Below are 13,864 nucleotides of genomic sequence, written 5' to 3'. Positions count from 1 at the left end.
CCAAAGTGCTGGGATTACAGGCTTGAGCCACCGCGCCCGGCCAAGGCTGTCTTATTCTTAATATGCATTTTATTTTATTACTTAATCTGCTCCCGACATTAAATAAAGCTCCAAAAATTAAATTCCGGCCCTCAAACCTCACAACAGGACTTAATGAATGTCACCTTCAAGGTGTACAATTATAGAGTAAAGGCAGCCAAGTAGCAACTTATTTCTAAGTTGCAATTCCTTGCCTCCACTGTGAGACAAACCCCAGCCACATCTACAGTACAGAACTCCAAACACCTGAACCGCAGCTGCCAGGGGTTCCTCCAGAACCTCCTCACCCAGGAGCTTGCTACAAGTGCTGGAAATCTGGCCACCGGGTCAAGGAATGTCCACAGCCCGGGATTCCTCCTAAGCCGTGTCCCATCTGTGTGGGACCCCACTGGAAATCGGACTGTTCAACTTGCCCAGCAGCCACTCCCAGAGCCCCTGGAGCTCTGGCCCAAAGCTCTGTGACTGACTTCTTCCCACACCTTCTTGGCTTAGTGGCTGAAGACTGATGCGTCCCATCACCTCGGAAGCCTCCTGGACCATCACAGACGCTTTGGGTAACTCTTACAGTGGAGGGTAAGTCCGTCCCCTTCTTAATCAATACGGAGGCTACCCACTCCACATTTCCTTCTTTTCAAAGGCCTGTTTCCCTTGCCTTCATAACTGTTGTGGGTATTGACAGCCAGGCTTCTAAACGTCTTAAAACTCCCCACCTCTGGCACCAATTTGGACAACATTCTTTTATGCACTCCTTTTTAGTTATCCCCACCTGCCCACCTCCCTTATTAGGTCAAGACATTTTAACTAAATTATCTTCTTCTCTGACTATTCCTGGGCTACAGCCATGCCTCATTTCTGCCTTTTTCCCCAGTTCAAAGCCTCCTTTGCATCCTCCCCTTGTATCTCCCCACCTTAACCCACAAGTGTAAGATACCTCTACTCCCTCCTTGGCGACTGATCATGCACCACTTACCATCTCATAAAACCTAATCACTCTTACCCTGCTCAATGCCAATATTCCATCCCACAGCATCCTTTAAAAGGATTAAAGCCTGTTATCACTCGCCTGCTACAGCATGGCCTTTTAAAGCCTGTAAACTCCCGTTACAATTCCCCCATTTTACCTGTCCTAAAACCAGACAAGGCTTACAGTTTAGTTCAAGATCTGAGCCTTATCAATCAAATTGTTTTGCCTATCCACCCTGTGGTGCCCAACCCGTACACTCTTTCGTGCTCAATACCTCCCTCCACAACCTATTATTCTGTTCTGGATCTCAAACATACTTTCTTGACTATTCCTTTACACCCTTCATCCCAGCCTCTCTTTGCTTTCACTTGGACTGACCCTGACACCCAACAGGCTCAGCAAATTACCTAGGCTCTACTGCTGCAAGGGTTCACAGACAGCCCCATTACTTCAGTCCAGCCCAAACTTCTTCCTCATCTGTTACCTATCTCGGCATAATTCTCTTATAAAAACACACGTGCTCTCCCTGCTGATCGTGTCTGACTAATCTCCCAAACCCCAATCCCTTCTACAAAACAACATCTCCTTTCCTTCCTAGGCATGGTTAGTGTGGTCAGAATTCTTACACAAGGGCTGGGACCGCATCCTGTAGCCTTTCTGTCCAAACAACTTGACCTTACTGTTTTAGCCTGGCCCTCATGTCTGCATACAGCAGCTGCCACTGCTTTACTGTTCGAGGCCCTAAAAATCACCAACTATGCTCAACTCTCTACAGTTCTCATAACTTCCAAAATCTATTTTCTTCCCCCAGCCATCGCTCAGGACAACGCTTATGCTGATAAGTTAACTAAAAAAGCAGCTAGTGTTCCAACTTCTATCAGTTTTTCTTCTTCACATTGGTCACTCCCACCTATTCCCCCGCTGAAACTTCCACCTATCAATCTCTTCGCACACAAGGCAAATGGTTCTTAGACCAATGGAAATATCTCCTTCCAGTCTTACAGGCCCATTCTATTCTGTCATCATTTCGTAACCTCTTCCATGTAGGTTACAAGCCGCTAGCCCACCTCTTAGAGCCTCTCATTTTCTTTCCATCACGGAAATCTGTCCTCAAGGAGATCACTTCTCAGTGTTCCATCTGCTATTCTACTACCCCTCAGGGATTGTTCAGGCCCCCTCCCTTTCCTACACATCAAGCTGGAGGTTTTGCCCCCGCCCAGGACGGGCAAATTGACTTTACTCACATGCCTCCAGTCAGGAAACTAAAATACTTTTGGTCTAGGTAGACACTTTCACTGGATAAGTAGAGGCCTTTCCCACAGGGTCTGAGAAGGCCACCGTGGTCATTTCCTCCCTTCTGTCAGACATAATTCCTCAGTTTGGCCTTCCCACCTCTATACAGTCTGATAACGGACCAGCCTTTATTAGTCAAATCACCCAAGCAGTTTCTCAGGCTCTTAGTATTCAGTGAAACCTTTATATCCTTTACCGTCCTCAATCTTCAGGAAAGGTAAAATGGACTAATGGTCTTTTAAAAACACACCTCACCAAGCTCAGTCACCAACTTAGAAAGGACTAGACAATACTTTTACCACTTTTCTTTCTCAAAATTCAGGCCTGTCCTCGGAATGCGACAGGTTACAGCCCGTTTGAGCTCCTGTGTGGACACTCCTTTTTATTAAGCCCCAGTCTCATTCCAGACACCAGAACAACTTGAACTGCACCCCAAAAACTTAGAGCCTAAAAACTCACCAACCAAGTAAATAATTATGCTGAATCCCCTTAGGCTTTCTCTATTAGATGTCCTAGGACCTCCCAATTCTTAGTCCTTTAATACCTATTTTTTCTCTTTCTTTTATTCGTACCTTGTATCTTCTGTTTAGTTTCTCAATTCATCCAAAACCACATCCAGGCCATCACCAATCATTCTATGCGACAAATGCTCCTTCTAACATCCTCACAATATCGCCTCTTACCACAAGAGCTCCCTTCAGTTTAATCTCTCCCACTCTAGGTTCCCACGCTGCCCCTAATCCCGCTTGAAGCAGCCCTGAGAAACATCGCCCATTCTCTCCATAACGCCCCCCAAAAATTTTCGCCGCCCCAACACTTCAACATTATTTTGTTTTATTTTTCTTATTAATATAAGAAGGCAGGAATGTCAGGCCTCTGAGCCCAAGCCAATCTATTGCATCCCCTGTGACTTGCACGTATATACACCCAGATGGCCTGAAGTAACTGAAGAATTATAAAAGAAGTGAAAATGCCCTGCTCCGCCTTAACTGATGATATTCCACCACAAAAGAAGTGAAAATGGCTGGTCTTTGCCTTAAGTGACGACATTACCTTGTGAAAGTTCTTTTCCTGGCACATCCTGGCTCAAAAGCTCCCCACTGAGCACCTTGTGACCCCACTCCTGCCCGCCAGAGAACAACCCCCCTTTGACTGTAATTTTCGTTTACCTACCCAAATCCTATAAAACAGCCCCACCCTTATCTCCTTTCGTTGACTCTCTTTTCGGACTCAGCCCGCCTGCACCCAGGTGATTAAAAAGCTTTACTGCTCACACAAAGCCTGTTTGGTGGTCTCTTCACACGGATGCGCATGTCACTATACATCAGCAAGAGACAGCTGTGTCTGCATATCAAGCCAATGGCATTCCAGTCATGAACAGAGCAGGATGATCAATCAGCCAGTGTAGACAAATCCTGGATCAAATTTCAAACTTCATTAAGCTTTTGAAGTACAGAAAAATCACTGTGGCTCTTCTCCCATCCCCTCTTCACCACTAAGCTCAGTTACTACCTTTGGGAATCCCAGAATCCACTCCAATTATCAAGGTCCTCAACTACCACTTGATTAATTTTTACAGTGACCCGTTTCCAAAAAATCAGCGGAACTCTTACTTTGATGGAATCCTTATAAAGAACAGAAACAAAACTCTTAAAATGGGTCTTAAGTTGATTTGACAGCATACAAAAATAAACTCACGACTGCCCCTCTCAGGAATCGGTAGGGAAGAGGAGGTCGCTGCCCTATATTTTTATGGTTCATCCCCGAGGTCAAAGTGTTAACCATGTTTGGTTGAGTTTTACCCACACCAAAGCAAATACCTTTTAGAATGCAAATGTCATGAGCTTTGCCATGCCTTGAAGATTGTTATGAAGAGAGCCGCCTGAGGGCCTTTACCACTGAGCATAGGCTTATGCAACCTGCTGGGAGATTATCCCCAGGAGTCCATGTCAGTGAAATATATTGCCCATCACCATCTAATGTGCTCTTGAAATGGATTAAAGAGGAGACATATTCCACTTTTTGAGTCTTTGATGAAGGAAGGAGGCAGGTAGAGCTATATATAGGGGATATTTACCATCCAATTCCCTTACTTGATGCAAGCAAATATTTTGAAGATCCTTTAACAAATCAGCTAATGGAATATCTACAAAGTCTCATAAGAAAGAGCCCACTGGCTAGGTGCGGTGGCTCACACCTGTAATCCCAGCACTTTGGGAGGCCGAGGCGGGTGGATCACTTGAGGTCAGGAGTTTGAGACCAGCCTGGACAACATGGTGAAACTGCATCTCTACTAAAAATACAAAAATTAGCCATGTGCATTGGTGTATGTTTCTAATCCCATCTACTTGGGAGACTGAGGCAAGAGAATCACTTGAACCAGGGAGGTGGAAGTTGTCTGGGTGACAGAGCAAGACTCTGTCTCAAAAACAAACAAAGAAACAAAAACAAAAACAAAATACATTTATCTCCACTAAATCTTGTAGTTAATTTCTCTTTCAAACCAGAAATGTCAAAAAGAGGGAAAATATGATATGTTAAGCTGCAATCTATCATAAGCTATTGAATTACATTCATTTCTTTTTTTGTTTTGTTTTTGAGACGGAGTTTTGCTCGTCACCCAGGCTGGAGTGCAACAGCGTGATCTCGGCTCACTGAAACCTCCGCCTCCTGGGTTCAAGCGATTCTCCTGCCTCAGCCGACAGAGTAGCTGGGACTACAGGAGTGCGCCATGACCGGCTAATTTTTTTATTTTTAGTAGAGACGGAGTTTCACCATGTTGGACAGGCTGGTCTCAAACTCCTGACCTCAGGTGATCCACCCACCTCAGCCTCCCAAAGTGCTGGGATTACACGCATGAGCCACTGAGCCTGGCAATTTCTAAAGACTCTGTCTCCTTTGTGGGTTCTTTTACTCTGCCCAGTGGTTAAAGCTTTGGATTCCCTGGGTTTGTCTTTTGCTTGGCCCATCCTCCTCCTCCGTCAGTTCCCCATGTGCAGTCTCAACCTCTCCCTGGACTTCGGCTTCCATTTGCACTGATGGCCCCAGAATCTGCGCCAGCCTTTCAGACTTCTCCCTGGAGTGTCTTACTATTAAGTGTCGGTGCTTATGGAGAAATCTCTCTACCTGGATGTTTCTGGAAACATTGAGCTGAACAAGCCCAGAATTGAACTTGCTTCCCCTGTCCCTGCCAGGGCCTCCTCTGCAATCCTCTATCTCAGGTGCCGATCCCAGTACCCACCTAGTTATCTAACTAAGGTTGTAACCTGGACAAATCAACAATTCCTCATTCTTTCTCACATCTGTGTTCAGTCAATCACCAAAATCCTATCAATTTTACCTCCTGAACACTTTTCTTTCCTAATTTAAATGTTTTAATTTTCTTGTGGAGACAGAGTCTCACTATGTTGCCTAAGCTGGTCTTGATTTCCTGGCCTCTGGCAAACCTCCCACTTTGGCCTCCCAGAGTGCTGGGATTACAGGCAAGAGCCACTGTGCCCAGCCCTAAATGTTTTTCAAATTGATTGCTTCCTCTCCACTCCCTGATGACCCTGCCATCGTCTCATTCCTAGGCTACCGTGGCAGCTGCATCCAGAAGTGCCCCAAGGGAGGAATCCCACCAGCATGTTCACACTGTCACATGTTTTTGTAAAACTTGCAAAAGTAAGATAATTTGACCATAACAAGCTAGCATCCTTGTCTCTTTCTGCTCCAGCTTCGCTGTGTCAAATGTCCTCTTCCTTTGGGAGGTTTTACAGTTGCTATAGGCATTTTGGGGACCCAACTAAAAAGCAGTTAAAGTAGGGATTTACTTTACATGGGTACAGTAGGATATATTGATACAATTCCTGGTTACTTTCATGAGTAGGTAAGTTATGATTAATGGATCTTCCCTCCACTCAATGTGCTGACTCACTTAGCATCATAGTACAATATAATCATGCCTGAAGGCACCCAGCCCCGGAAGTACATGGGTTGTGGAGAAGCAAGGTTTGAAATGTATGGGGCCAGAACCTGTCTGTGAAAATTTCTTCCAAAAATTACAGCTCATATATGAACAAACTGGAGAGATAGTTCCCCAATTTTGATTACAATCTTAAACATTTATATAATATTATCAGTAACAAAATGTGAAGCTTTTTTGTTTTTCTAAACTATCAATACTAAACAAATTTCAATCAGCCAGGCTAAAAAGAAAGATTTCTATTCTCTCTAGAGGCAAAGATTACAAACATTGTTGCCATCTGAAGAGGCAAACACTGTTGCTAAAAAAAGGTGATAAGAGGCCAGGTGGGGTGGCTCACGCCTGTAATTCTAACACTTTGGGAGGCCAGGCAGGTGGATCACTTGAGGTCAAGAGTTCGAGACCAGCCTGGTCAACATGGTGAAACCCCGTCTCTACTAAAAATACAAAATTAGCTAGGTATGGTGGCGCACACCTGTAATCCCAGTTACTCGGGAGGCTGAGGCAGGAGAATCGCTTGAATCTGGGAGGCAGAGGGTGCAGTGAGCCAAGATTGTGCCACTGCACTCCAGCCTGGGTGAGACAGTGAGACTGTCTCAAAAAAAAAAAAGCTGGTAAGGAATGGGGAAGCACCACCAGGAGCTGCCACGTCCCCAGAGCAGCCACGCTGCAATCATGGTGTCAGTAGTTAACACTGTGGATACCTCCCATAAGGACATGATTCATGATGCTCAGATGGACTACTAAGGCACCCGCCTGAGCAACCTGCTCATCAGAAAAATCCGTCAAAATCTTCAAAGTGCACAATGGAGGGCAGATCCTCATTGCCAACCTCAGAAGTCATGAGAGTCCTTGTGGCATGTGGCCTGGGCTCACCCCACATATGGCAATATCCTGGCATTGTGCTCCTACGATTGGAAAGTCATTATCTGGAAAGAGGAAAATGGCACCTGGGAGAAGACCCACGACCCCTCAGGATATGACTCCTCAGTGAACTGTGTGCTGGGACCCCCATGACTACTGCCTAATCCTGGACTGTGGGAGTTCAGATGGGGCCATCTTCCTGCTGACTTATACAGGGGAAGGCCAATGGGAAGTGAAGAATATCAACAACGCTCACACCATTGGCTGCAATGCTGTCAGCTGGACCCCTGCTGTTGTACCTGGAAGCCTCACAGACCAGCTGTCCAGGCAGAAACCCAATTATGTCAAGAAGTTTGCATCAGGTGGTGGTGACAATCTCTTCAAGGATGGCCAGTGGAAGGAGGAGCAGAAGCTGGAAGCACACAGTGACTGGGTTTGAAATGTGGCCTGGGCCCCCTCCATCAGCCTGCCCACCAGCACCATGGCCAGCTGCTCCCAGGATGGTCGTGTGTTCATTTGGACCTGTGATGATGCCTTGGGAAATATATGGCCTCCCATATTGCTGCACAAGTTCAATGATGTCATGTGGCATGTGGGCAGGTCCATCACGGCCAATATTTGGCCATCTCTGGTGGGGACAATAAGGTGACCCTGTGGAAGCAGTTGGCTGACGGGCAGTGGGTGTGTATCAGTGATGTCAACAAGGGCCAGGGCTCTGTGTCAGCTTCAGTCATAGAGGGCCAGCAGAACAAGCAGTGACAAGACAGGCGGAGCCTCCCACCTGCCAGCTCCAGGACTGCCTCATCCTGGGCCAACTGACTGAGCAACTGTGAGGAGCTCCCAACTCCAACAAGATTCTTTTCCTAGGGGTAGTTACAAATGCAACCACAGATTGATCATCTAATCTGTCTAAACATGATCAGAGATGGTTTGTAATTTACTGTCCAGCTGAAAGCATTCATGTTATGAGGCAGAAACTGCAAATGGTGTTCAAATCTATTATTTTAAAATATTTTAAGCCATTTTCATGTAACTTTGGGTTCAGGCATTATTTGGGAGGCGTTGTTTCCAAAGTCACTAAATAAAGACATATTGCTTATTAAAAAAAAAAAAAGGTAAGGAATGAAGAACGGTAGAGGTTTCAAGCAGTTAATAAAACCAAATGATGTTTTTAAAAAAATGTTGTAGGCTGGGCACAATTGCCCATGCCTGTAATGCCAGGACTCTGGGAGGCCATGGCAGGAGTATTGTTTGAGGTCAGGAGTTCGAGAGCAGCCCAGGCAACATAGGGAGACTCCGTTGCTACAAAAAAATTTTTAAAAAGTCAGGTGTGGTGGTGCACACCTGTAGCCCTAGCTGCTCAGGAGGCTGAGGCAGGAGGACCGCTTGAGTCCAGGGGTTTGAAGCTGCGGTGAGCCATGATTGCACCACCGCCCTCCAGCCTGGACAACAGAACAAGACACTGTCTCAAGAAGAAAAAAAAAAGTGATATTTGTGATTATTTTAATCATTTAATCTTTTTGTTATGGACTGAACATTTGTGTCCTCCCAAAACTCATATGTTAAAATTCCAACTCTTAAGGTGATGGTATTATGTGGTAGGGACTTTAAGATGGGATTAGTACCTTAAATGAGATCCCAGAGAGCTCTTTAGCCCCCTTTTTATAATTAAGGATACATTTAGAAGTCAGTGCTCTGCAGTGTGGAAGAGGGCCCTCACCAGAACCTAACCATGCTGGCATTTGCACCCTCCAGAACCATGAGAAACAAGTACCACCCAGTCTGTGGTACTTTGTTATTGCAGCTCAAACTGACTAAGACACTTAGAATTTGTAATGATTTCTTGATTCATTCTAACTACACATTCCTTTTTGTTGTCTCATCCAATAGCCATTTTGAAATGCACAGCCGATTGTATCGTTTTCTTCTTTAAACTAATTCAAAGGCACCATTACCTATAATTCAAGCTCCTTAACTTGGTGTATTCGATAGCATTTATTTTCTTGGTGAAGTAGGAGACAGTGTCTCCTGTACATTAGGATAAAGTGTAAGGGTGATGGTTTATACTAGACAGTGAGAAGAAGAAATGACAAAGGGCATAAAGAGAACTGGAGATCATGAAAGATCCAAATCAGACTGGAAGTAAGATCCCTTCCTGGCCAGTCAATACTAAAGTTTAAAATTCTTCTGCCTGGCTCTGGTTCCAGAGTGGGACAGTGAGAATGGTCCCAGCAGTGGTTCATAGAGCAGGGCCTCTTAAACAGCCGCATACAGACGGATTGAGGGTGATCGTGTAAGACTATCCACCATCGATCAGAAGAGCAAGGGAAGGTCAAGAAAAGTGTGTGGAGTTTCAGGGATAGGGGATGGCAGGAAGAAGTAGCTAGAAGTATGAGAGAATAAAAATGTGCTGTTATGATAAGGTAAAATGTAAAGTGATATTTTATGCAATAAAGCATATGTAAATAAGTGTTGTAAAACTTGATTTGATTTTTTCCACATTAGGAAAGTTCACTATTTCAGAAAGAAAATAATTCTAAAAATAAGCCTACCAGCAACTTCACTTCTAGGTATGTCCCTAGAGGAATGACAAGCAGACACTTATTCATAATGATTCTTGTATTCTGATGTTCAGTGCAGCATTATTCAAATAGCCAAAAGATGGAAACAACCAATATGGTCATCACCAGATGAACAAAATGAATAATTAAAAATACATCTATGCATACAGTGGAATATTAAGCCATAAAAAGGAATGAAATTCTGACACATTACAACATGAACCTCGAAAAGATTGTGCTAAGTGAATTAAGCCAGACACAAAAGGACCAATATTTTATGACGCCACTTATAAGAAATATCTAGAATAGGCAAATTCACAGAGACAGAAAATAAACTAGGAGCTACTAGAAGCTGAGGAGAGGGTGAGGAGCTATTGCTTCATGGTTACAGAGTTTCCGTCCAGAAGGAAGAAAAAGTTTTGAAAATAGATAATGGTGTTGGCTGCATAACATTGTGAATATAACTAATGGCACTGAATTTACATTTAAATATGGTTAAAACAGCAAATTTTGTTTTAAATATATTTTACCAAAATTTAATTTTTTTTTTTTTTTTTTTGTGAGACAGAGTCTTGCTCTGTTGCCTAGGCTGGAGTGCAGTGGTGTGATCTCAGGTCACTGCAACCTCTGACTCCCAGGTTCAAGTGCTTCTCCTCCCCCAGTCTCCTGAATTGCTGGGATTACAGGCATGCACCACCATGCCAGGCTAATTTTTGTATTTTTAGTGGAGACGGGATTTCACCATGTTGGTCAGGCTGGTCTTGAACTCCCGACCTTAGGTGATCTGCCTGCCTCAGCCTCCCAAAGTGCTGGGATTACAGGCATGAGCCACCACACCTGGCCTAAAAAATTAATAATATACCAAAAAACAATGAATGGTGTACTTCGAATGGGAGAAATGTATGTGAATTATACCTCAACAAATCTGTTGAGAAAATAAATAAACCTGAAGTGGATTGTGAAATGAAGCAATAGTCTATAAAAGAAATAAGTCCACAGGCGTTATAATCAAATGAAGTAAATCAGTAGTCCTGGCTGATAGAAGACACCCAAAGTAAACATGGAACAGTAACTCTTATCTAGAGAAAACTACAGTGCTCATGTCACACTCTCTGTAACAAGATACCCTTTGGGTCTCGACGCCACATAAAAACTAGTAGAATGGCCAAGTATTACTTCCTCCTTGATTTTCTCGGGAGCAATTGAGCAATAGTGATTACTGCAGCTACTAAAGGGAACTGTCCACAGAGGCTTTGAGCATAAGTAGGCATGACTTTCCAGAGGAATATTTAACTCTAGTTTGAAATTTTACAATGACATAAGTGAAGAAAAACAGTAATAAAAATAACTGCTATGTATTCTTCTCTGAGAAGACGTGCTAACCATATTGCACAGACGTGGAAGGAGGGTACCTTGCCCACTGAGTACTGGAGTCAACACTCAAGTTTTGTTCTGTCCCTCTCCAAAGCTTCTCCAATCTGTGACTCTACCTCTCACACAATACTGGGTGACTCCTCAAAAAAAAAAAAAAAAAGGCCAGACTGGTGAGAGAGGTAACAAATTACACATCTGCCGTATCTTTAAAACTTGCTTAAACGTGATTTCAGTCTATCTGGAGAAACTCTGGAGTGAGAGGGATGCTTAAAGAAAAAAATTCTAATTGATCTCTTCTGGGAACCCCTCCAACATAGGACCATGGTAGATTTACTGCTCACCTCTAGCATTTAACACAGCATCTGCAAGACTGGTACTGAATGTTTGCATAATGATTAAGTGGATGATCCACAGATCTCAGAAAAATAATTTGTGAAAGGTTTTCCCTGTGCTCTGAAGGTTAACACCTTTGTGGATAGCAAATTCTGGAGAATCTCTTAGGAAGTAAGTAAATCTCTGAAACTAGGTTTTTGTTGACAAATCTTCCTGTGGAAAACACCTGGAACAATTGTACAAGATGTTTTAAAATATCTGTTTGAAGGCATCAGAAAGCTACCAAAGCAGAAAGGAATTAAGTGGTTACAATTCCAAAAAAATGGAAAATGCCATGATGCAAGTCTGATATTTGTTACTAGTTTTCCTATCAAGGTATCTGCCAATTCACAAAGTCCAACTGAGAGGCTAGAAGCCGAACACAACTTCTGAGAGTCTTCTAGGGCTGAGAAGATAAAAATGGGACTTCAGAGATCAGAATGGAGAAGGAACCCTGGTAAAGACTTCAAGCTCTCAGTTGAGACCCCTAAGAAAGTGAACCAGAAGCAGACCAACCCTCAAGAAGACAGAAGCCCACTTTCAAATTAGCTTAACTCCTGATTGCATGAAGATGATCTCTCTCTACTCTAACTGCCTGGTAGAAGTAAAAGTAAATCTCTTTTGGAAGAAAAAACATATATAACCCAAATTATCTCTTTCTTTTTTGTTTTATTGACTTCTGGATGAGAAAAAACCCAACATATAGGAGACAACACTATCTGATCAAAAATGAATAGAAAAAAAAGCCAGGGCCGGGCATAGCGGCTCACGCTTCTAAGCCCAGCACTTTGGGAGGCCGAAGTGGGCAGATCATGAGGTCAGGAGTTTGAGACCAGTCTGACCAACATGGTGAAACCCCATCTCTACTAAAAAAATATACAAAAATTAGCCAGGCATGGTGGTACATGCCTGTTATCCCAGCTACTCAGGAGGCTGAGGCAGGAGAATCACTTAAACTCGGGAGGCAGAGGTTGCAGTGAGCTGAGATTGTGCCACTGCACTCCAGCCTGGGCAACAGAGCAAGACTCTGTCTCAAAAAAACAAACAAACAAACAAAAAACCATTGAAACAGACCCATAAGACTTCATGGTATTGTATTGTAATAATCTGAAAATAGCTTAAAATAATGCCAATAAACATACAACAAAGCAAGATAAGGAATTTCAGCAGAGAACTGGAAACAATCTTTAAAATCTAATGGAAACTCTAGAACTGAAAAATGCAATCACTGAAATTGAGTCTGTAATATGGGTTTCACTCAGTTGAAAAGAGGATTAATAAATTAGAAGATAGGTCAGAATAAAATCTAAACTAAAATATGTTGGGGGGAAAGGATAGAAACAATGGAAGCGCTTAAGAGGTACACAGAACACAGGAAAAAACGTCTAACACACATATCACTGGTGTTCTGAAAGGCAAGGTGGGAGAATGAAGTAAACATAACATTGGATGAGATAATAGCCAAGAATGTTCTAAAATCCACAAAAGAAGTAATGCCATAGATTTAGGAAGTTCAAACACCCTCAAACAAGATGTATATAAAGAAAACTATGCATAGGCATACCATAGGAAAATTCCTAAAAATCAAAGATGAAAAGGAAATCTTAAAAGCACTAGAGAAAAAAAGACCTATACCATCAAATGAAAAAAAGTGACAGGTGATTTTTCAAAAGAAATGATGGAGGTCATACATACAAATAAGGAATGGCATCTTGAAAATGCTGATTTTTAAAACTCTATAAACTGATAGAAATAAAAAATAGCCCTAGGAGTAGCTTAGACATAACATCTATCTAAGCCATTCCTAGATCCTTTATCCTAGGAAACTGTAATATAATAAATATTTGTTATGTTGAGTTACTAGGTTTAGGGGTTCTTTGTTACACGGCAATACATAAGGAGAAAACAAATCTCCTTCAACAATTCATATTCACAATCGGCCCTCAGATATATTTGTAGCTAAAATTCACACTGCTTCTGTAGTACAAAAAATCCCTCAATTTAAGTTTTAATTTAAGGTGTAATGTTCCCTGGTATCTGCCAGAAGCAAATGCTAATTCTCTCCGGAAGAATCCATGTTCACCCCAAATCTCAAATAATTCCTAAAAATAAAAGTTCCAGCCGGGCATGGTGGCTCACGCCTGTAATCCCAGCACTTTGGGAGGCCGAGACGGGCAGATCACGAGGTCAGGAGATCGAGACCATCCTGGTTAACACGGTGAAACCCCGTCTCTACTAAAAATACAAGAAATTAGCCAGGTGCGGTGGCGGGCACCTGTAGTCCCAGGTACACGGGAGGCTGAGGCAGGAGAATGGCGTGAACCCGGGAGGCGGAGCTTGGAGTGAGTCGAGGTTGCGCCACTGCACTCCAGCCTGGGCGACAGAGCGAGACTCTGTCTCAAAAAAAAAAAAAAAAAAAAAGAAAAAAGTTCC

The 13,864-nt window shown here is 43.1% G+C and overlaps 1 protein-coding gene and 1 pseudogene across 1 annotated transcript in view; one reads left to right on the top strand and one right to left on the bottom strand.

Annotated features, from left to right (window-relative positions):
- Positions 1-13,864, bottom strand: part of GLB1 (galactosidase beta 1) — a 114,990-nt gene that overhangs the window by 41,239 nt on the left and 59,887 nt on the right.
- On the top strand, positions 6,936-7,883 carry LOC108542764 (protein SEC13 homolog pseudogene; annotated as a pseudogene).

Source organism: Rhinopithecus bieti, unplaced genomic scaffold (genome assembly GCF_001698545.2).
Source record: "Rhinopithecus bieti isolate Rb0 unplaced genomic scaffold, ASM169854v2 scaffold_22039, whole genome shotgun sequence".
NCBI classification, from domain to species: domain Eukaryota; kingdom Metazoa; phylum Chordata; class Mammalia; order Primates; family Cercopithecidae; genus Rhinopithecus; species Rhinopithecus bieti.
The sequence above is the reverse complement of the archived record's forward strand: the minus strand, read 5'-3'. Positions and strand labels throughout refer to the sequence as shown.